We start from the raw sequence: 21,960 nt of genomic DNA on the forward strand, positions 1-21,960 counted from the left end.
TTTATTTTTACTCCGTACCCTTCTGATTGCTTTCTGAGGGCCCTTCCGCTAGAAAGAAATTACACTGTTGGAAAATCAGCCAGAAAACTTCGCAGTTCCAGCCTGGAAGCAGAAGCAGGCGTGGAGGTATCTCTTCAGCCCTCCCTCCCCAAGGGGCGGGGCACGGGGGCAGCTTGTGCAAGAGTCTGTAGAGGGCGGGGCTATGGGCGGGGCTCCCACCTCGGTGCGGGGCAGGGGGCGCCGCGCACTGTTCTGGCGGCCTGCGATTGGGCGAGGCCGCGAGCGGCGTAACAGCTGCCAGCTCACGGGCTCAGACTGTCGCCGCGGCGTTTGCGCAGGGAGAGCTGGTCGCCGCCGCGGCCGCCCGGAATTGTGGGAGTTGTGGCTGCCACTCGGCTGCCAGAAGCCGAAGGTAGGGGCGGTGAGGGCCGCCCGGCCGTGGAGCTGGGCGGGGGGCTCAGGGCGCTTCCTGGGCCTCATCCTGCCGGCGGCCTCGGCGCCTTCCTAGCAATGTTCTCGGGACCCACACATCCTCACTAGTGTCTCCAAAGCGGGACGTCCAAGTGGGCCGGGGGCTCCCTGCCGAAGGCCCACCTTTCTTATCTTTCCCACTCAGAATGTCTCCATTCACCTCTTTATTGGCAGGAGACGAGGCCGTGGAAATTCGAGATTGGCTTTGGCTCCACACCTGTTTTTAGTGCCCTTGCCTGTTTCATTCTCCCAGCCTAAGTTTCCGTATCTGTCCGAAGAAGGGGTGGCTTGGTGTTGATCCCCGAGACCCGTGTGTCTTTTCCCATGTGGAATTATTGTCACTCTCTTATTGCTTGTTTTTCTTTGTCCTGGAAAATTTGCCTTTAGAGGTTACAGGCATTGGTTAGTGTTATCTCTCAGGTCGTCTAGGGGGTTTGTGCATAAGCCTTGGGCTCCATTCCCTGGGATTTCCGATAAGATGGTGCGTGGGCAAGCTGTACCCCAGGGGGTTCTCATTCAGGTGGTCCCGGAATCCTGGCTTTGAAAATCCCTGCTTCAGAAGTCAGGAGAGAATGACTTGACATATGAGCCCCTGGAATGGGGCTCTGAGTGGGAAAAGCCAGGAATCAGGAAATGCTAACACCTGTGAGGCTGAGGCTTTCTTTGCACCGGAGGAATTAGAATGCCATTTGATGTCTTTTAAAAATATTTGACTATCTATATATGTAAGATCAGTTTTCTAATATTTTTAAATGCCTGGCTTCGATTAAAGTTCAGTTGGCTTTCCCACCTCAATAAACCTAAATAAAAACATAAGCTGATCTGAGAGATGGGGTGGGGGTTAAGTTAACCCAAACTAAGTAGACAGGAGGGGAATGAAACATATTTGCTAAGAAAAGAAAGTGATGTGTTTATATAAACAGTTTTTTTTTTTTTTTTTTTTTTTTTTTTTTGAGGCGGAGTTTCCCTCTTGTTTCTCAGGCTGGAGTGCAATGGTGCCATTCAACTCACAGCAACCTCCGCCTCCCAGGTTCAAGAGATTCTCCTGCCTTAGCTTCCCGAATAGCTGGGATTACAGGCGTGCGCCACCGTGCCCGGCTAATTTTCTATTTTTAATAGAGACGGGGTTTCTCCATGTTGATCAGGCTGGTCTCGAACTCCCGACCTCAGGTGATCCGTCTGCCTCGGCCTCCCAAAGTGCTGGGATGACAGGCATGAGCCACCTCGCCCGGCATATAAACAGGTTTTTTTTTGACATTGTGAAAGATATTTTGTTGTATGTGTGTCTTTTCTGCTCTCACCCCACCCTAGTTTTTTTCTTTTCTGATAAAAGTATAGCCAGATTTGGGGATTGGGTAGGATTTTGATGGGAGCCAGAGTGTAACGATATTGGGATTGATATTTGTATAACATGGGTCAGAACTTGGTCTGTGGTTTTGAGAACATGGCCCTCGGGTTTTTAAGATGGTGTTACCACACCACATTTATTTCCCCTTTCTTTCATTTGTTTAGTGAATTTAATCTGCTCATGAATACATGTGCTGTTTTAATGAAATTGGCAATAGAAGAGACTTTCTGCTCCCATTTTACAGGTGATGGAAATGTTAGTAGGGATGTGGCAGTCCAGGAATGAAAAGTTGCCTAGTACTTTGATTCCCACTTACTTTCCCTTCCCTGCTGTTTTCTGAAGGCCAGCTATTCTCTACTGAGGCCAACCGTGAGCCCTGGTGTGTTTCACTGGCAGGAGAAGAGGCTGATTAAGTGAAACTGAAAGGTAACAAAATGGATTTTAAAATAACTGACATGTGGGAACTTAATCCACCAATGAATGTTCTCCTTTAGAGTGCTGTGTGCAGGTGTAGGTGGTGGGAGTTGAGGATGGCGTGCCTAAGTGATTTGGCTGTTGTCCAAGGCAGTTTTGAAAATCCACCTCTGGAATTGTTTTCAGAGACCTTTTTGAACCATGTGAGAGATCAGTTTCTTTAATATATTAAACCATACTGTATTATTATTATTATTTTTGAGATGGGGTCTCACACTGTGGCTCAGGCCGGAGTGCAGTGGCATAATCATAGCTCACTGCAACCTTGAACTCCTGGGCTTAAGTAATACTCTCACTAAAGCCTCCTGAGTAGTTGGGACTACAGGGGCGCACCACCAGACCCAGCTAATTTTGTAATTTTAATTTTTGTAGAGACAGGGTCTCGCTGTGTTGCCCAGGCTGTTTTTGAATTCCTGGCCTCAGGTGATTCTTCTTTCTTGACCTCCTAAAATGTTGAGATTACAGGCGTGAGCCACTGCACACAGCCTATATATATTTAACCCCGAATGGCATGGGTAAGCAACCTTGTCACCTGCCTTGTCTTCAGATGGGTTAACAGTTCTTTTGAAGTGGAAATAACAGATTTTTGGAGGGTGGTGAACATGAGTTTTAATTCTGAGTCTACCACTTATTAGCCACATAACCTTGGATAAGTTACTTCACCTCTGGGGCTCAACGTACCACTACATAACAGTGGGAATAGGGCCAGGCATGGTGGCTCACGCCTGTAATCCCAGCACTTTGGGAGCCCAAGGAGGGCGGATCATGAGGTCAGGAGATCGAGACCGTCCTGGCTAACACGGTAAAACCCCGTCTCTACTAAAAATACAAAAAATTAGCCGGGCGAGGTGGCGGGCGCCTGTAGTCCCAGCTACTTGGGAGGCTGAGGCAGGAGAATGGCGTGAACCCGGGAGGCGGAGCTTGCAGTAAGCTGAGGTCACGCCATTGCACTCCAGTCTGGGCGACAGAGTGAGACTCTGTCTCAAAAAAAAAAAACCAAAAACTGGGAATAATATTTACTTTGAAGGGTGGTTAAATGATGTATTACACATGAAAGCTCTTGGGACATAGTAATGCAATAAATGTTTTCACCCTCAAAGAATGAAGATTTGCCATTAACGAGAATATTCAAAAGAACATGACAGTCTCTGGCCGGGTGCAGTGGCTCACACCTGTAATTCCAGCACTTTGGGAGGCTGAGGCGGGTGGATCACCTGAGATCGGGAGTTCAAGACCAGCCTGACCAACATAGAGAAACCCCGTCTCTACTAAAATACAAAATTAGCTGGGCATGGTGGCGCATGCCTGTAATCCCAGCTACTCGGGAGGCTGAGGCAGGAGAATCACTTGAACTCAGGAGGCGAAGGTTGCAATGAGCCGAGATCATCGTGCCATTGCACTCCAGCCTGGGTGACAGAGCGAGAGACTCTTGTCTCAAAAAAAAAAAAAAAAAAAAAAAGGCTCTTAAAGGAAGTTGTACCTTTTTCAAAATAGGTGGATTCTCTTTTTCACATACTTGTGGATTCATACTCTGACCTGCTCAGCCTCCCCCTGTCTTTCTTCATTCATTTTCTATCCTTTCCTAAGTGAAGTTTTGCGCAGAGGCTGTCTACCAGTCTCTTATAGTAAGCCTCTTTTCAGGAGAGCTAATCTGAACTCTCTTACAATGCTAGTCCCTTGGTCGCTATTCCTAGGGATTTTTTTTCTGGGGGCTCCAGATGGTGCTTGGATCATGCTCTGTAGCACAGCCATCTCTAACTCGTGGATTTAGTGTCAATTTGGAGACCCATCCTGTGGAGCTAATCTTCTCTCTTTCTGAGCAAGGATGAATACTTTATCCTTTTCTGAGTTGGCCTTAAACTGCAAACCTTAGTCTTCTACAGCAGAGAGCCTTGTATTTTAATTACATGTAGTCTAAAGAGGGAATAGCCTGCTCTTTTCTTTTCTTCCTTTACTTTCACCAAGGATTTCACTACTGAGTAGGGGAGTAGGAGAATAGCCTGTTGCCATTCAGAGTGAGGCTTTGGGTAACCCCTGATTCCTAGCATAAGCAATAACTGAGTTTATCTTTGGGACCAAAACCTTGTAAAAGATTCAGGCTGCTCAGACACATGTGGAGAACCTCATGGAATTTTCCTAGCTTGTGAGGAGTTTACACCTGGCATTCTTACTTTTGCAAATTTCTACCCAGAATCCAGTAGCAACAAAACTATGTTCAGCCCAGACTTGTAGTTCCTTCAGGTTCCACCAGGCAGCTATAAGACAAGGGTGTGGTTGTGCTGGCTGGCCATGTCTGCCTTTATCCTCCTAATACTGCCCTTGGCTTTGGTATTGAGAAGGAAGTGGCATAATCAATTCATGAATAACATTCTCTGCCAAAGTGGAAGTCAGGGGTAGAGAGTTGTGAACATAGGACTAGACAAATGGAAAGAGCCAGCCTTGCCTCAGGAATGCTGCTAAAGTGCTGTGAATCCGTGACAACCACTGTGTTTCTTGGTGTCACCTCATTTGTGAAATGGGAATGCCTTCATTGATCTCTCTCTCGAGAAGAGTGGACCACCATGCCAGTTTGCCCAGGACAGAGGGATATCCATATGTGGGACTTTTAGTGCCAAAAGCAGGAAAGTCCAGGGCAAACCAGGACAAGTTAGTACCCTACCCATGACCATTATACAAATTAATGAACACTCTGTCCTTAGGGTTTATCTAAGACTCAACCCTTTGGGTTCATCTAATTATTTTTCAACCTTTTGTTCATTATCATATTTTGAGACTTTTTTTCCCTTAATTGTCTACTCCCCAATGGAATTTTTTTTTGAGAGGGAGTCTCACTCTGTCACCCAGGCTGGAGTGCGGTGGTGTGATCTTTGCTCACTGTGGCCTCTGCCTCCTGGGTTCAAGTGATTCTTGTGCTTCAGCCTCCTGAGTAACTGGGATTATAGGCGCCCACCACCATGCCCAACTAATTTTTGTGTTTTTAGTAGAGATGGGGTTTTGCCACGTTGGCCAGGCTGGTCTTGAACTCCTAGCCTCAAGTGATCTGCCCACCTCAGTCTCCCAAAGTGCTGAGATTACAGGCGTGAGCGTGCCCAGCTACCCCCAGTGGAATTTTAATACCACAGATGTACTGTGTATCTGTTTTTGTATTGTGGCCCTTTGGATGGCCACAAACCATTGTAATATCTAACTTTTTTTCCCCCAAGAATCAATTTTCACCCCTGCTGGGGTTATACTGCACTCATTGAGAATGCATGGTCTTATCTGATATTCTTTCTTTAATATAGTCATCAAGGCCTGTTTTTTATCCAGAAGAAACAACTAGTACTACAAGCTTTTTCGTTTCCTTTCCTTTTTTTTTTTTTTTTTTTTTTTGAGACTGAGTTTCGCTCTTGTTGCCCAGGCTGGAGTGCAATGGCGTGATCTTGGCTCACTGCAACCTCCGCCTCCTGGGTTCAAGTGATTTTCCTGCCTCAGCCTCCTGAGTAGCTGGTACTACAGGCATGTGCCATGACACCTGGCTAGTTTTTTTTTTTTTTTTTTTTTTTGGTGGAGACAGCCTCACTGTGTTGCTCAGGCTGGTCTTGAACTCCTGGGCTCAAGCATTTCTCCTGCCTCGGTCTCCCAAAGTACTGGGATTATAAGTGTGAACCACCACACCCAGCCAAGTTTATTCTTTATTTTAATTTTCTTCCAGTCTTTGGATTTTGAGGTGGTCCATTTACCATCTGCTTCTCTGGTGCCTCTTGGACCTTCCATCTTCACAGCTGGGGCTGCTGTATTGGCCCAGGTGTCCCCAGACTGGACATTGGAACCTTTGGGAAGAGTCTGATGTTTGGCCCTTGTCACATTTCACATTTCACACCTACAGAGAAACGGGGAGGGGTATGTTTCTGAGGTCTGCTCACAGGCTGTTGTGACTGAGGAAGTTCTTGATCATCCCTTTTGGTTACCACTTATCATCACTGGCAGAACAACATCAAAGTGGTCAGTGAACTGATCTCCACACCTGGCTACTTCCATCTCTGCAAGTAGTTTGCTCCTTCAGTCTTGTGATGGGAAAGAGATCTAGAAACTGGAAGAATAACCTGAGATACATCCTAAAGTTCTGGTGAGGAAAGCTAATGCCAATGGACTTTTTTTTTTTTTTTTTTTGAGATGGGTTCTTGCTATGTTGCCCAGGCTGGTCTTGAACTCCTGGGCTCAAGCAATCCTTCCACCTCAACCTCCTGAGTAGCTGGGATTGCATTGCATGTACCACCATGCCTCACTCACCAGTGGATTTTTTTTTTTTTTTTTGAGACAGCATCTTGCTCTGTTGCCCAGGCTGGAGTGCAGTGGCGCGATCTCGGCTCACCTCAACCTCTGCCTCCCAGATTCAAGTGATTCTCCTGCCTCAGCCTTCCGAGTAGCTGGGACTATAGGCGCCTGCCACCACGCCTGGCTAATTTTTGTATTTTTAGTAGAGGTGGGATTTCACCATGTTGGCCAGGCTGGTCTCAAACTCCTGACCTCGAGATCTGCCGGCCTCGGCCTTCCAAAGTGCTGGGATTACAGGTGTGAGCCACTGTGCCTGGCTGTTTTTAAGAGGGTCTCACTCTGTTGCCCACGCTGGAGTGTAGTGGTGTGATCATAGCTCATTGCAACCTCCAACTCCTGGGCTCAAGTGATCCTCCCACCTCAGCCTCCCAAGTAGCTAGGACCATGGGTGTGCACCACCATGCCTGGCTAATTTAATTTTTTTTTTTTTTTTTTTTTTAAAGAGACAGAGTCTTGCTTGCAACATTGCCCAGGCTGATCTTAAATTCCTGGCCTCAAGTGATGCCCTACCTTGGCCTTCTAGAGCACTGGGATTACAAGTGTGAGCCACCACGCCCAGCTGTACCAGTGGACTTTTAAATGGACATTTCTTTACCTCTGGGGATAATCTCATTTCTGTGAGGCTCCCAAGGGGACAGCAGCCATCTTATCAAACTCTAGAAAACTAGCAGGCTTCAGCCCAGTGGAATAACGTAAAGTAGGACAATCGATACAGACAACATTGATTGGTCATGCTTTGAGTGCTGTGGATAGTGGGTATTGGAAACTTAAGGGGCCAGCTGGTAAGTAAGTATTTAAACTTGCTTTTTTTTTTTTTTTGAGACGGAGTCTCACTGTCGCCCAGGTGTGAGTGTGATCTTGGCTCACTGCAACCTCTGCCTCCCAGGTTCAAGTGATTCTTGTGCCTCAGCCTCCTGAGCAGCTGGGATTACAGGTGCTTGCCACCATGGCCGGCTAATTTTTGTATTTGTAGTAGAGATGGGGTTTTGCCATGTTGGCCAGGCTGGTCTTGAACTCCTGACGTCAGGTAATCTGCTCACCCCGGCCTCCCAAAGTGCTGGGATTACAGGTGTGAGCCACTGTGTCTGGCCTAAGGTTGCATCTTGTTTTTCCCCACACCCCATCTCATACTCATGGGGAGTTGGGTTTGACTGTATTCTTGAAGTTAAGTCTCCATCCTTGGACCTAGCTGCTAAAGTCTAAAATGATTGTGTTTTGGGCTGGAAGATATTATAGAGATCTTTATTTCCTTGCAAACATCAGGGCTGGCTTTTTGTGGTACTGTGGATGAGTGAAGAGTCAGGAGATACACTTCTAGTTCTGTTACTGCCCAATGCCTCCATTTTGCATTTGATAGGTTTTTATTTTTCTGACGACAAAAACTGAGCCCCAGAGAAGTGAAGTGGGCCACCTAATGGTAGGACCCTTTTTAGGCCACCCACATAATAGTGGGACTCTAGTGTTAGAGCTGGGACACAAGCTAGGCGTCTTACAAAGGGTGGCCATAGAAGTTGTTAGAATTGTTTAAAGCATTGTAAGATGCAGGATGCTTTTGCAGTTAGAAGTCTCCTGGGAAGGAGGAGGCCCTGTCTCCACTTACTGCCTTGTACATGATTTTATACCCTCATGGTTGAAGATTTTTGCTGTCATGCTGTTTTTCCTCCTACTCACGTCGAAATGTGTTTTCTCTTGCTCTTACCTCAGAGGAAATGAATTTGAAGTCTTCCTCCGTATTAGAAACAAATAGTGCTCAGGCCAGACCTATGTGTTTCTGTAAAGAATGAGGCCAGATGTAACAGTGGACCTTATCTGGTGATCCAAGCAAACCTTCAATACATCTCTAAGAGAAAGAGAGAAGGAATGAGTGTATGTCAGATTGGTTTAAACACACTTTGGAGTCAGACTCACTTGGATTTACGTTCTGATATCTACTTACTAGTTGTCAGATTGTAAGTTACTTATTTTCTCTAAGCCTTAGTTTTATGATCTGTTGAATGGGAATAGTAATACGTATTTTTATAGCTATCTTAAGAAGAATTGAGAGAATAGATATGGTGCTTCTTCTGGCACAATGTGAAACAGCAGTCCCCAACCTTTTTGGCACTAGGGACTAGTTTCGTGGAAGACTATTTTTCCATGGACTGAGGGATGTGGGGGATGGTTTGGGGATGATTCAAGCGCATTATATTTATTGTGTACTTTGTTTCTATTATTATTATTATTTTTGAGACAGAGTCTCATTCCATCACCCAGGCTGGAGTTCAGTGGCACAATCTCGGCTCACTGCAACCTCTGTCTCCCAGGTTCAAGCAATTCTCCTGCCTCAGCTTCCTGAGTAGCTGAGATTACAGATGTGCACCACCACACCCGCTAATTTTTGTATTTTTAGTAGAGATGAGGTTTCACCATGTTGACCAGGCTGGTCTTGAACTCCTGACCTCAGGTGATCCACTCGCCTTGGCCTCCCAAAATGCTGCGATTACAGGCGTCATGCCCAACCTATTTCTATTATTATTACATTATAGTATGTAATGAAATATACAACTCACCATAACGTAGACTTAGTGGGAGCCCTGAGCTTGTTTTCCTGCAACTAGACGGTCCCATCTGGGGGTGATGGGAGACAGTGACAGATCATCAGGCATTAGATTCTCATAAGGAGTGTTCAACCTAGATCCCTTGCATGCACAGTTTACAATAGAGTTTGTGCTCCTATGAGAATCTAATGCTGCCACTGATCTGACAGGAGGCAGTGCTCAGGTGTTAATGCAAGTGATGGGAAGCAGCTTATGAAGCTTTGCTCACTCGCTGCTTACCTCCTTGGATGTGTTCCTGATAGGCTACAGACCAGTATTGGGGGTTTGGGACCCCTGATGTAAATGCTCTGTGTTGTCATCATTACTGACAACAATAGTTTCCAGTTTCTGAGCCACGTCTTAGTTTCCGGATAGGTTATGCTGACCAAGCAAGTTTTATCTTAACCATCACCTCATTGTTGTCTTAGTTGGTTGGTATTATATATTATTTATATCAATAGTTATAGGTAGTTCATGCTGAATAACTAAAAGTTGTGAGTAGCAAGGAACTTTGCTGCTTCTCTGCCATCTCCTTCCTTACTCAGCTTAGTGCTTATCTTTCTCAGGTTCTCTCTCATCAGGTGCTCAAGCCAGCAGGCCCTGTTTTGGGGGCAGTTTCTGACGTGGGGATTTTATTGGGGTAGGGCTGGCTAGTCTAGAGCCTGCCTGGTCCCTCAGATAGTGTCTTCTCCTTATTCCTTGCTTTCTGCTCTTCAGCCAGAAATGAAGCAATTAGCTCATCAAGGGAATGTTGACTTTTGTCACTGCTTTCCTCTGATTTGTATGCTCATTTCTGGTCCTTGTGCAAAGTCACGGAGGCACAGTCACATACACTGACCCAGATTTTGTGCTCAAGTTGACTGTCTCTCCCTTTGAGATGTACAACTGGTTCCATGTAGCAAGGGAGTGAGGAAAAAGCCCCTGGAGCCAATCCCATTATTTCGATCTCGAGCTGAGTTTTTAAAAAAATCCAAGCACTATGACTATAGACCATGCCTTTTCTGTATGAGACAAATAAGGTAAAAAAACTCACTATTTGGAGGGAAGGCCAATCTGAATTGGTAAACAATAGGAATTAGTACATTCAAGAAAATGCCATTGTCTTTTTCTTTTTAGCGAGCCTCTGCAGTATCTTTTTTACCTAGTTTTGTTGCTTCCCCTGTTTCCTGTGACTGTGCTCCAGAATTATTACAGAAGCGCCCTCTTATTTCTTGCTTTTGCTTCCTCCAGGACACTATATACTACTGCCACTTTGGGTCTTCCTATATATTGTGCTTATAAGAGAATACTTACGCTTGGAAGCTGTATTAGTCTATTCTCGTACTGTTACAAACAAATACCTGAGAATGGGTAATTTATAAAGAAAAGAGGTTTAATTAGCTCATGGTTCTGCAGGCTGTACAGGCTTCTGCTTCTGGGAAGGCCTCAGGAAACTTACCATCATGGCGGAAGGCGAAGGGGAAGCTGGCACGTCTTACATGTTTGGAGCAGGAGAAAGAGAGCAAAGAGGACATGCTGCACAGTTTTAAACAGCCAGATCCTGTGAGAACTCACTTTTGTGAAAACAGCAAGGGGGAAATCCGCCCCTATGATTTAGTCACCTCCCACTAGGCCCCTCCTCCAATACTGGGGATTACAATTTGACATGAGATTTGGGTGGGGACACAAATTCAAACCATATCAGAAGCCTTCAATGGCACCTACTAGCTCCTGAATAAATTCCAAATGTATCAGATTGTCTTGGTGTTCCAAGCCTATTGCAGTGTATACCCATCCCACCATTTTAGTTAATATGTCCTGTACCATCACCCACATGTGCCCCTTGCTCCTGATGAACTGATCCATGTGGTCCTCTGAGTATGCCTCATGTTTGTGTCTCTGCCAGTTCTTTTGCCCAGAGTACTCTCTCCTTAGTTTCCTACTTTTTTTTTTTTTTTTTGAGATGGAGTCTTGCCCTGTTGCCCCAGGCTGGAGTGGAGTGGCACGATCTTGGCTCATTGCAACCTCTGCCTCCCGGGTTCCAGTGATACTCCTGCTTCAGCCTCCCAAGTAGCTGGGACTACAGGCATGTGCCACCACACCTGGCTAATTTTTGTAATTTTAGTAGAGACTAGGTTTCTCCATGTTGGCCAGGCTGGCCTCGAACTCCTGACCTGGTGATCCACCCGCCTCAGCATCCCAGAGTGCTGGGATTACAGGCGTGAGCCACAGCGCCCAGCCAGTTCTCTACTTTATGCTGCAGAGCTGCTGCCTTCAGTGAGCCTTACCTGATGTGTCCTCATCTGTATCCCCATTGCAACACCTTTATTATAGAATTCAGCACACTTTTATTATGGTATGATGTTTGTCTCTTTTTATATGAGCTTCTCAAGGATATGGGTTGTGATTTATTATGTGTCTCTTAGCATAATGCTGAGTGTAATATGGATACCATAAATGGTTGTTGAATGGATGTTTACATGAAAACTTAAGAAATGATAACAATCCTGTTGAAATCCTACTTCCCTGAAGCATTTCTTGATTCCCAGCCACAGTGAATTCACATGCTCCATTCCCAGAGCCCTTTGTTTTTGAAGCATTGGATTCCTTAGAGTAAGCCTTATACACTCAATTGGATTAGAACTTCTTAGAGGGCAGACACTGCATCTGTCATTCCTCTTCATGCATCCAATCCCCAGCACAGTCCTGGCACATAGAGAGTGTTCAATAAATGTTTATGAATTCAAGAGTCCTGCTATTTGGTCAGCTGATGTACTTGCCAATTTAGCCTCCTGTGTTACTCACTGGTTAGGAGTCTCCAACTGAGATGTTTTTAGGGCCAAGTTGGGAACAGAGAGGCAACAGAGAGTGGTGGGCCTGTGTCAAACCGGAGTGCTTATGTGCTTCATGAGGGGTAGCTGCTACTCAGCCTATCATCATGGGTGAGTATGGCTCTAGTGAATATGGCCTCCTCATGTCATATGGGAAGCCAGATATTCATAATCTCTAGGGACTACCAAAGCATATTTGTGGTCTAGATTTGACCTATAGGCTACCCATCTGTATCCTTTGGGTAGAGGCTGGAGTTTCACACATTTAAATTCCTTGTAAAATACTAAAGGTGGGGGAGGGGAGGACATAGCTTGAAAACTTTTGAGGGCGTTTGGTTAAAGCCTATCTTTAGATAAAAGTGTCCTATGATTTTCTGTGGGTAGTGACTTAATCTCTTGGGTTCGGCCCTGTAGAACATCTATGGTCTGGGCTTTATCCTCCCTTATATTCTGATTTCACTGGGCTGTGAAAAGCAACTTTTGTCCCTAGAAATATGGTGACTCAAGAACTTTTGCACTTTTTGCCCTTTTGCTCAGCTTCCACTGAGGCAGGTTTGATGGTTGTTCCTGCTTCTGGCTACTTTGAAGGGCCTGGTGGTCAGGCTGGTGCAGCATAAGGTCCCGGAGGCCACTTCTGTTAATGACATCTCTGAGAAAGTGCTCTGGGTGAACAGATACAACTGAAAGGGAAATACATTGTACAGAATCACTGCTTAACTGTGGTCAGCCAAGGGGCAAAACAGTATAATAGCCAGAAGGAAGTCTGCATCTCCATGGAACCTTTTGCAAGGTGATATCTTATCCTCTGGCTGTCTCATTTTTTTCATAGTCCCTAAGTGCCCCAGCAGTGCTTACTTGCCTGGCATCACCTTCTAGGTCTGAGAGTGTTGCCACAAATGATATCCCCATCTCCAGTAGAAATTAGCTCCCAGGAATATCTCGGGAAGAATACATGAGATACTGAAAGCAGTGCAGTTTGTCTCTAGTGAGAGGCCCTGGGTAACTAGAGAATGGGGGAGGAGGGAGACTTACTTTTCACTATATGTCTTTGTGTGCCTTTTGAAATTTGAAACATAGGCATATACAGTAAGTCCTCACTTGACATCGGTCATAAGTTCTTGGAAACTGTGACTTTAAGTGAAATGTATACAAAACCAATTTTACTATGGCTCATTGGTATAAACAAGAGTTAAGTTCCTACAGGATATTTCTTGTTACAGAAACATGACCCAACTTCTAAATAAAGACCAAAACACTTCTAATATTAAAAATTGAGATAAATGTGAGCTATACATACCTTTAAGAAGGATTAATAAAAACAAGTGAGATAATTACTACCCAATTAGTTCAGGGTCTTGGGTGGCCAGAGCCCATCCCGGCAGCTCAGGGCGCCAGGCAGGAACCAGCCTTGGACAGGACGCCATCCCATTTCAGGGTACACTCACACACCCTGATACTCTTGCAGACTGGACCCCTTAATACACACCAACGAACCTAACAGGCACGTCTTCGGGATGTGGAAGGTGACTGAGGACTTGGAGAAAACCCACACAGACATGGGGAGAATGAGCAGATCCACACAAGCAGTGGCCCTGACTGGGAAACAATTATTTTTTTCTCATCGGTGTTATAAGGAAATAATGTTGATCGAAGCAATGTTACTTGGAGACCTGCTGTATTATTATTTTTTAAATGTAGCTGAGCAGACCCATATGTGGTCTTCTCTTCAAATTTTACTCTGTCCTCACTTTACTCCTGACGTATGGATTTCTCTGTAAACAACTGGACCCAATCGCTGTAGACTGCCTCTCAGATGTGACAGCTTGGCCTCTCTGCTCCCTAGAAATGTCCTAGGGTTTCTCATGCAGGGGTCTTTGGAATAACAGTCAGGCCTAAAGTATGTGCAATATTTTACTGTTTTCAAATTTTACTGTTTTCAATCTGATTCTTATGACATTCCCATTTATTTATTTTTTAGTTGTAGTTTTTTTTAGAGACAATGTCTCACTCGCACCCAGGCTGGAGTAACAGTGGTGTGATCGTAGCTCACTGCAGCCTCAAAATCTTGGGCTCAAGATATCCTCCCACCTCAGCCTCCTGAGCTGGGACTATAGGCATGTGCCACCATGCCTGGCTAATTTTTTTAAATTTTTTTTGTAGAGATGGGGTTTTGCTATGTTTCCGAGGCTGGTCTTGAACTCCTGGCCTCAAGCGATCCTTCCACCTTGACCTCCCAAAGTGCTGGGATTACAAGAATGAGCCACTGTGCCTGGCCACACAACATCCCCATTTTATGGTGGTAAAATATTGAGGCTCAGAGAGTCTAAATGACCGATTTAGGGTCATACTGCCAGCCAGAGTAGGGCTGTGACTAATCCAGGTAGCTTCGTCTCCTATTCATGTACCTTGTTCTTAGTTCTTGTAGCAATGAGGCAGTCCTCTTTGGAATTCTTTACCATTTCCAGGGCCATTGCAGTTAGGGCAGGAATGGAGTAGTGGTGATTCCTCTTTCCTCTTTTGGTTTGAGCCCTCCTCTCAGGACGCTTAGTTACACAGGCCTGTCATCTCTGGAAAAAGGGGATCAGTAGTAGGTTTCTCCACTTTTTGGAGAAACCTAAACTAAAGCTTCAATGGGGCAATACCTTTTAGGAGAGTTTGAACTGACACTCTGGCTTCCTATTGTTTGCGGAGAATTATTGCTGCTATTAGGCAGAGGGCTTTGTTTCCAGGTTACAAATCTTTTTAGCAAAGAAGTAAGTGTGGAATAGAATTGGAAGGACTTGTGTAGTCCTTGGATATAATTTAATGCTCCACATCCCAGAGAGAGTAAACATTGTAAAGTGTGCAAGATGGGTTTGGATTAATATCCTGACAGCATGTGGCTTGGCATGTAGGGCATTCCTTGGAGACCTTTCTTACCATACACAGCCTGCCTTTGCCGGGTGGCCTCTTCCCACAGGTCTTCTCAGCAGCTGTTGTGCACCTGGGTGAATCATCAGCTTCTCTGTGCTTTGAAAAAACCCATTTTAACTGATGAAAGCCCTCATACAGGAGGTGCAATAAACAGACAACCTTGAAAATGTTTTTAGTACAACCTAAGCTGCCTCTGAGTTTGTCCAGGGTATTCACCTCCATTAGGAGCACTGGCTGATTCTCACCTCTGGTCTCTTCTGAATACAATATGCAAAATCACCTTGCCCTTTCTACTCTGCTGCACCTGACATCATGGGTGTGAAAGGTCTCTGGAAACTCCAGGGAGGCAGGAGCACCATGGACATGGAGGAAAGGCTTATTTGCTTCTAAGGACCATGCAGAAATCCTTGGCTTTTTACTTCTGTTAGTCCTACTTAAATCAGAATTTAAAGCCTTCAAATAGAATTCTGTGTATTGCTGACATAGCATGGAGTAGGGAAGGCTTCTTTGTAATTTCTGAAGAGAACTTGGGGGCATGTAGAGGTCATGCTTAGGTTCTTTCCTTACCCAGACCTGACCTGTGCCAGGCCAGAGAGGTTTGCCCTAGAAAGAAGTACCAGCTGATGACTTAGGGCCTTACTGGTGTGCAGCTTTGCAGGCCTGTAAACTTAGTTAGTTCATCCAGGTTTCAGTTCCTGGGGGCCTGCCTCAGGCATGTGAAATTCATCAGAGACCATCAAGTCACAGTTCCAGTTAACTAACTCCAATAAACGTGACGACTAAGTTGATTTATGTGGACATGTAAGAGCATTCTCTCCTCTATAGGAGAGGTTAGCTGGGAAGCCAGCTCCCCTCTGGAGGAAACCAAGGCAAATTATGGTGGAAAGCTTTTGGGTCATATCGTCAGATACACCCAGATTTAAACCATGTAACAGCTGTGAGACTTCAGAGGCGCCACTCAACCTCCCTGCTCGTGTGTCCTCATCTGTGAAACCCCCTGGGGTTTTCAGATGTATACATGGTAAGCACTCAATAAATGTTTTGTCTCACTTGTTTCTCACTCTTCCCTCTTCCCCTTCTCTCCTTCCCGCTTTGTCCTTCTAGGGCTATATTGTAATCTGACCAGAATACACTTGTCAGTCTATTAAGGCACCAGGTACTGGAGGTAGACTCATTTTTATTCTCTAGGTTCCCTTTATATGTTCTTTGCCATCCACGGCTCTTTCGTTACCACAGGTTATAATAGGAACGGTTAGATTCTAGCTCTTGTCAGTGGCTTCCAGGCTAAGGGTTCTTTCTGGTTACCATTCAATCCACCATTATTTGCTAAGTACCCATTGTGTGCCAGGACCTGCTTAGCCCTGGGAATATAGTGATGAATGAGACAGATGTGGTCCATGCCTTGAGTAACACCTCTTCAAACCCCCTCCTTAGATAGGTGACTTCTGTGGGTGACTGGCCCTGCTCATTCTGTGTTGCGTCATATTAATTTCCTTCTGAGAGGGCAATCTTCTCCTTAGACCTAGGGAACAGTGCCTCTTTGTGCCGTGTGGACCTTGCCTGCTGGCTTGCCTGCTCCCAAACAATGAGAGCAGCATGTTGAGGCTGAAGGAGAAAGCCCCCCGGGGCTACTACTGTCCCGGCCACACATGTCCCAAGAGCCTGCACTTGGCACTCCTGAATGTTCCTTTTCTCCTTGCACACAGATTATAGTGTTTACTGCTCCTTTAAATTTGAATAACCTTCCACCCCCTTCTCTGCCTTAAAAAAAACAAAAACAAAAAAACAAAAACTGTGTATTACAGCGTAGAAAACAAAACAGGCCAGCCCTGGTCCCCTGGCGAGGTTTGTTTTAACGTCATTTTTTAGTGAAGCCTTGCTGTGGGTTACCTTTAATAGGGCTAATGTGTAATTCAGGCATATTGATAGTCTGCAGTTACAGAATCTCACATCTTTTTTCTACCTTGATTGTCATCAGCAGTGTGAAAGGTAGATGCAAGGGCTTTGGCTGACAGGAGGTGGGACTTCTCTGCTTTGGCCTCCAGACTCTATCCTGGCCTGTGGTGGGTCCTATAAAGAAGGCTGAGCAGCCAGTTTAGTGATTTCTCAACTTCAAAATAGAAGCCTGGAGATAGCCCTCTGCCCTACCCCTCCTCTCCCTTTTGCCAATTTTACCAGCAGTTGCCAAGAACTGTGTGTGGGGAACCAGGCAGAATGACTCTCTGGAAATCATTTGTTTGAGAACTCCCAGTGGAGGAATGCATTTTCCTGTGCTTCTTCTCTTGTGGTGGTGTGTACTGTTGTGATTTGGTACTGCTTGTCCCTCTGCAGTACTGAGACCTGTATATATAACTCCTCCAGCCCTGCAGGGGTTTTCAACAATAAATTGCTTGCTGGGTGGTATTTCCCCCAAATCCCTGGGAGAGCAGGGGAGCATGTTAACAATTAGGGACCTAGTTGAGCCTCTGTTTCTGGCACTGTGACTAGAGGCATGGTGGGTGAGCCCAGATGAGCCATGTTTCCCACTGCTGCTCGGGCTGGGCATTTATTGCAGTTGGATGTAACATTAAGAGTCACACTAGAGGCTTGGTTGGAAAGGAGAGAGCACTGCATAATTATTGCTTATGTACTGTTTAAACCTATCAGCCAACAGATGTCAAGTGCAGGAAAAAAGCACAATAATGTTATTATAATGGCATAATACTTATCATTATAATAATCAGCTGGCATAGCTTTTGATAAGAGGCAGATCCTGAAATGAGTGCAGGGGGAAGGGTTAACATTGAACTATAGCACAATGAATGTATGCTTAACCTTGCAGAAGATGCTGTGTAGAGGCGGATGACTCAGGTATGGAGTTGCTACCCTCTCTGCCTAGCTAGAGGAGCTATGGAGACTTCAGCTGGGATTGTCTGCCCTGTAGGTACTGTCTTTCTGATGGTGTGATGGAGCACACCATCCTTTGGTTTAAGGCATGCTACACTGCAGGAATACCATCCTAGTGCCCAGAGCTGTGGGTTCTGGGAAATGCAGAGACTTCATCACTGTGGTCTCATTTTGGGTTTTCAGAAAATCCAGCCTCATGCCCATAGTTGCAGATGATGAATTTCGCTCCCTACAACAAACTGTGCTCCAAACCTAGGAAGTGGTGGTGCATCTCAGTTTTGTATGTATCAATTGTGGTGGGTTGTGCTCATGGAAGACAGACTTTTCTTTGTCAAAGAGCTTACCAGGAGCTACATTCCCAATTCTGGTTAGGAAGGTGGTGGTAAAGGGGTGAGGAGCAGAGTGGGGCTAATAGATGACCCACAAAGGCAGCATTGGGGTAGGAGAAAAAAGTCTGATTCAGGCAAAGCTGGGTGTGACTTTTTTTTTTTTTTTTTTTGAGATGGAGTTTTGCTCTTGTTGCCCAGGCTGGATTGCAATGGTGTGATCTTGGCTCATTGCAGCCTCCAACTCCTGGTTTCATGTGATTCTCCTGCCTCAGCCTCCCAAGTAGCTGGGATTACAGGTGCACACCACTATGCCTGGCTAATTTTTTTGTGTTTTTAGTAGAGACGAGGTTTCCCCATGTTGGTCAGGCTGGTCTCGAACTCCTGGCCTCAAGTGATCCACCCACCTTGGTCTCCCAAAGTGCTGGGATTACAAGCATGAGTCACTGTGCCCGGCCAACTTTTTTTTTTTTTTTTTTTTTTTTTTTAAAGAGACAGGGTCTTGCTCTATTGCCCCGGCTGGAATGCAGTGGCACAATCTTGGCTCACTGCAGCCTCGACCTCTTGAGGTCAAGAGATCCTCCCACCTCAGCCTCCCTAGTAGTGGGACTACAGTCATGTGCCACAACACCTGGCTAATCTTTTAATTTTTTGTAGAGATGGGATCTTGCTGTGTTGCTCAGGCTGGTTTTGAACTCCTGGTTTCAAGTGATCCTCCCACCTTGGCCTTCTGAAGTGTTGGGATTATAGGTATAAGCCATCACATCTGGCTGTGGGTGCGACCCTTGACCTTACCATTCAATAGTTGGACAAGTTGCTTAACCTTGCTCAGCATCAGCTACCCATCTGTGTATGTGCTTATTCATTTCCCGTTTGTTTTTTTATTAATAGCCCTGTCTATAAAGTACCTGTCACTATGCCTGGCACTAAGTGGTGCTCAAAAAATACTTCTGCCTCCCTTCCTGCCACCCCCTACCTGCCTACCCTACATAAGAGAAGGGTAAGGAGAAGATCCTCCTGCTTCTGTAGAGGGAAAATGGCCTTAATTAGAGCTTTATGCGAACTTCTTTAGTTACTGATATTGCTTTTCTGAGCCACAATCTGTGGACCTCCTCTGAAGCTGCCTCATCAGGAGAGACTTTGATATTTAGTGTTTGGGCACATCTCTGCTTCATCCAAGGAGTAAAAGAGGGTTTAAAATCTCATCAGGGCACAGAATGCCTGCTTCTGCCCCTGTAGCCTTGCCTCCCCTCCCTTCTTTCTTTGGGTGGGTCACTCGGAGGGCACTGTCTGCCCTGGGGATTACTCATTTCTTTCAGGGGGTCCTGGTTGTTTGGTTCAGTGTCTTTACTGGGGAAAGGCTTTTGTGTTTGTGCCTGCCTGGGCCTGTGCTGTGCCTTCCTTATTTTGGAAGCCTGGAACACTCAGACAAGGTGATATCTTTTTAGACTGTTTCTGGCTGTAGGCCAGCTTATCACTATGGCTACCACCAGCTTAAAGAATGTCAGACAGAAAGTAACTTCTGTAAGAAATTTGGGAGAGAAAGGGGGAAGGGGAGAGAATAGTTTGGCTTAAGGTCACCTAGGGAAGAGAACAGCTCTAAGTAGAACTCTTTGATTTGGATACAGCTTCGTTTTCCTTCTCTCTGAAATTTTATTTTTTCAGTCAACAAATGTATATAAAACATCTGTTACATTCGAGACACTGTTAGGCCCTGAGATACAGTGTCAGGTAGGGTTCCTGCTTAGAGTGTACTGATGAATATGTCAAAGTTAGTAAAATTACACTTGCAATAAGTGTATTGAAAGAAAGAGTTGAGAACATTTGAGAGGGATTTGACTTGGTCCTAGGGCTAAGAGGGTATCAGAGAAGGCTTCTTTGAGGAAGTGATGTTCGAGTAAATACTGTGAAGACCAAACAAGTATTTACCAAGCAGAGTGACAGGAGGTTGAGGAAAATTTCAGGCTGAGGGCCTAGATTTGCAAAGGCTCTGGAAGCAGGCAGTGGGTGGGGAGTTGTATGAGGAACTGAAAGTATGGTTGGGGCACAGAGAGTGAGAGGAGCCAGCTGAGGTTGGAGGGGTTGGTGAGGGCAGGCCTTGTCAGCTGTGGCAAGGCATTTCATATTTACCTGGAGAACAGAGGAAGCCTTTGGAGAGTTGGTGGTGGTTTTGGTGGTTTTGGATTTGCAAATGAGCAGCACCCTTTTGGACACTGGCTGGATTTTGTTGAGGGAGTGAAAATGAAGATCAGAAAAGGAACATTACTGTAATAGGTTGTTTTCCTTCAGTCAGCTAAATGGTAATCTTGAGACTAATCCCCTTTAGTGTGGCCTTGTTCCTCCTGATTCATGTGCTCTCTCAGTGCCAGTAGTCAGTGTGTTGTTGGGGCACCTGGCCACTCAGCAGACATGGTGGCCCAGGGTGCCAGCACTTGGCATCTTTCCATCTGCACAGAAAAAGGCCTGGAGGTTTCAGGCTTGTCACATGTTAACAGCTGACAGCTACAGAGTCCTTTGTAACCTGCTGTGTCACCATCCCTCTCTTGGCTGTCACTCCTGGGTAAGGGCTACCCCCTTCACCTTGGACCACTTAAGCCACTGACACTGGCAACTCCCAGAGATGTGATGTGCCAAGTTAGAAAAGCCAGCACCTGTGGTTTGTGTAACATTCAGTTCTGGTTGATGTAGATGTGCACATGTTCTCTCTTGGCAGCAACCAATGTCTAGAGGGCTGGTAATGGGCTGGAGTTGTTCCTCCCACTGTGTGGCCAGGAAAACTGAGGTACAGGAGTTGCCTGTGGTATAAAGAAAACTGGGTCAGAGTTACGTGCTGCCAGACCAAGTGTTAAGTGCATGGTGGGCGGGTATAGACCCTAGACCAGACTCTTTAGTGATACTGTGGCCTTGCCCACTACTCCTTTCACTTATTCGTCTGGAAGGCCATGCTGCATAGTGGTTAGGAGCTTGGCCCTTGGACTGGGGCTGACTTTAGTTAGACTCTCAGCTTCTCGGCTGGGCACGGTGGCTCATGCCTGTAATCCCAGCACTTTGGGAGGCCAAGGCAGGTGGATCACAAGATCAGGAGTTCGAGACCAGCCTGACCAACGTGGCAAAATCCCGTCTCTACTAAAAATACAAAAATTAGGCTGGGCGCGGTGGCTCACGCCTGTAATCCCAGCACTTTGGGAGGCCGAGGCGGGCGGATCACGAGGTCAGGAGATCGAGACCATCCTGGCTAACACGGTGAAACCCCGTCTCTACTAAAAATACAAAAAATTAGTCTCAAAAAAAAAAAAAAAAAAACAAAAATACAAAAATTAGCCAGGCATGGTGGTGTGTACCTGTAATCCCAGCTACTCAGGAGGCTGAGACAGGAGAATCGCTTGAACCCAGGAGGCAGAGGTTGCAGTGAGCCAAGATGGTGCCACTGCACTCCAGCCTGGGTGACAGAGCCAGTCTCAAAAAAAAATAAATAAATAAATAAAATAAAGGCCAGGCATGGTGGCTCACGCCTATAATCCCAGCACTTTGGGAGGCCAAGGCGGGTGGATCACAAGGTCAGGAGATTGAGACCATCCCGGCTAACACAGTGAAACCCCGTCTCTACTAAAAAAAAAAATTAGCCGGCTGTGGTGGCGGGCGCCTGTAGTTCCAGCTACTCGGGAGACTGAGGCAGGAGAATGGCATGAACCCAGGAAGCGAGGCTTGCAGTGAGCGGAACTTGCGCCACTGCACTCCAGCCTGGGCGACAGAGCGACACTCTGTCTCAAAAAAAAAAAAAAAAAAGGAATCTCAGCTTCTCCACTTGGAAGCTGTGTGACCTTGGACTATTTACTTCA

The 21,960-nt window shown here is 45.9% G+C and overlaps 1 protein-coding gene across 2 annotated transcripts in view; it reads left to right on the forward strand.

Moving 5' to 3' along the window:
- Nucleotides 1–252: 252 nt before the first annotated feature.
- The window catches only part of SIL1 (SIL1 nucleotide exchange factor), a 248,215-nt gene continuing 226,507 nt past the window's right edge, over nt 253–21,960 (forward strand). The window contains exons 1-2 of one of the 2 annotated variants that reach the window (XM_055286083.2): nt 266–412; nt 2,162–2,245. The gene's annotated coding sequence lies outside the window, so the exon portion shown is untranslated. Of the gene's footprint in view, nt 413–2,161; nt 2,246–21,960 lie in introns of both variants that reach the window. The other variant, XM_055286082.2, reaches the window with a different exon arrangement.

The sequence above is a fragment of the Symphalangus syndactylus genome, chromosome 7, assembly GCF_028878055.3.
Source record: "Symphalangus syndactylus isolate Jambi chromosome 7, NHGRI_mSymSyn1-v2.1_pri, whole genome shotgun sequence".
Classification (NCBI taxonomy): Eukaryota; Metazoa; Chordata; class Mammalia; order Primates; family Hylobatidae; genus Symphalangus; species Symphalangus syndactylus.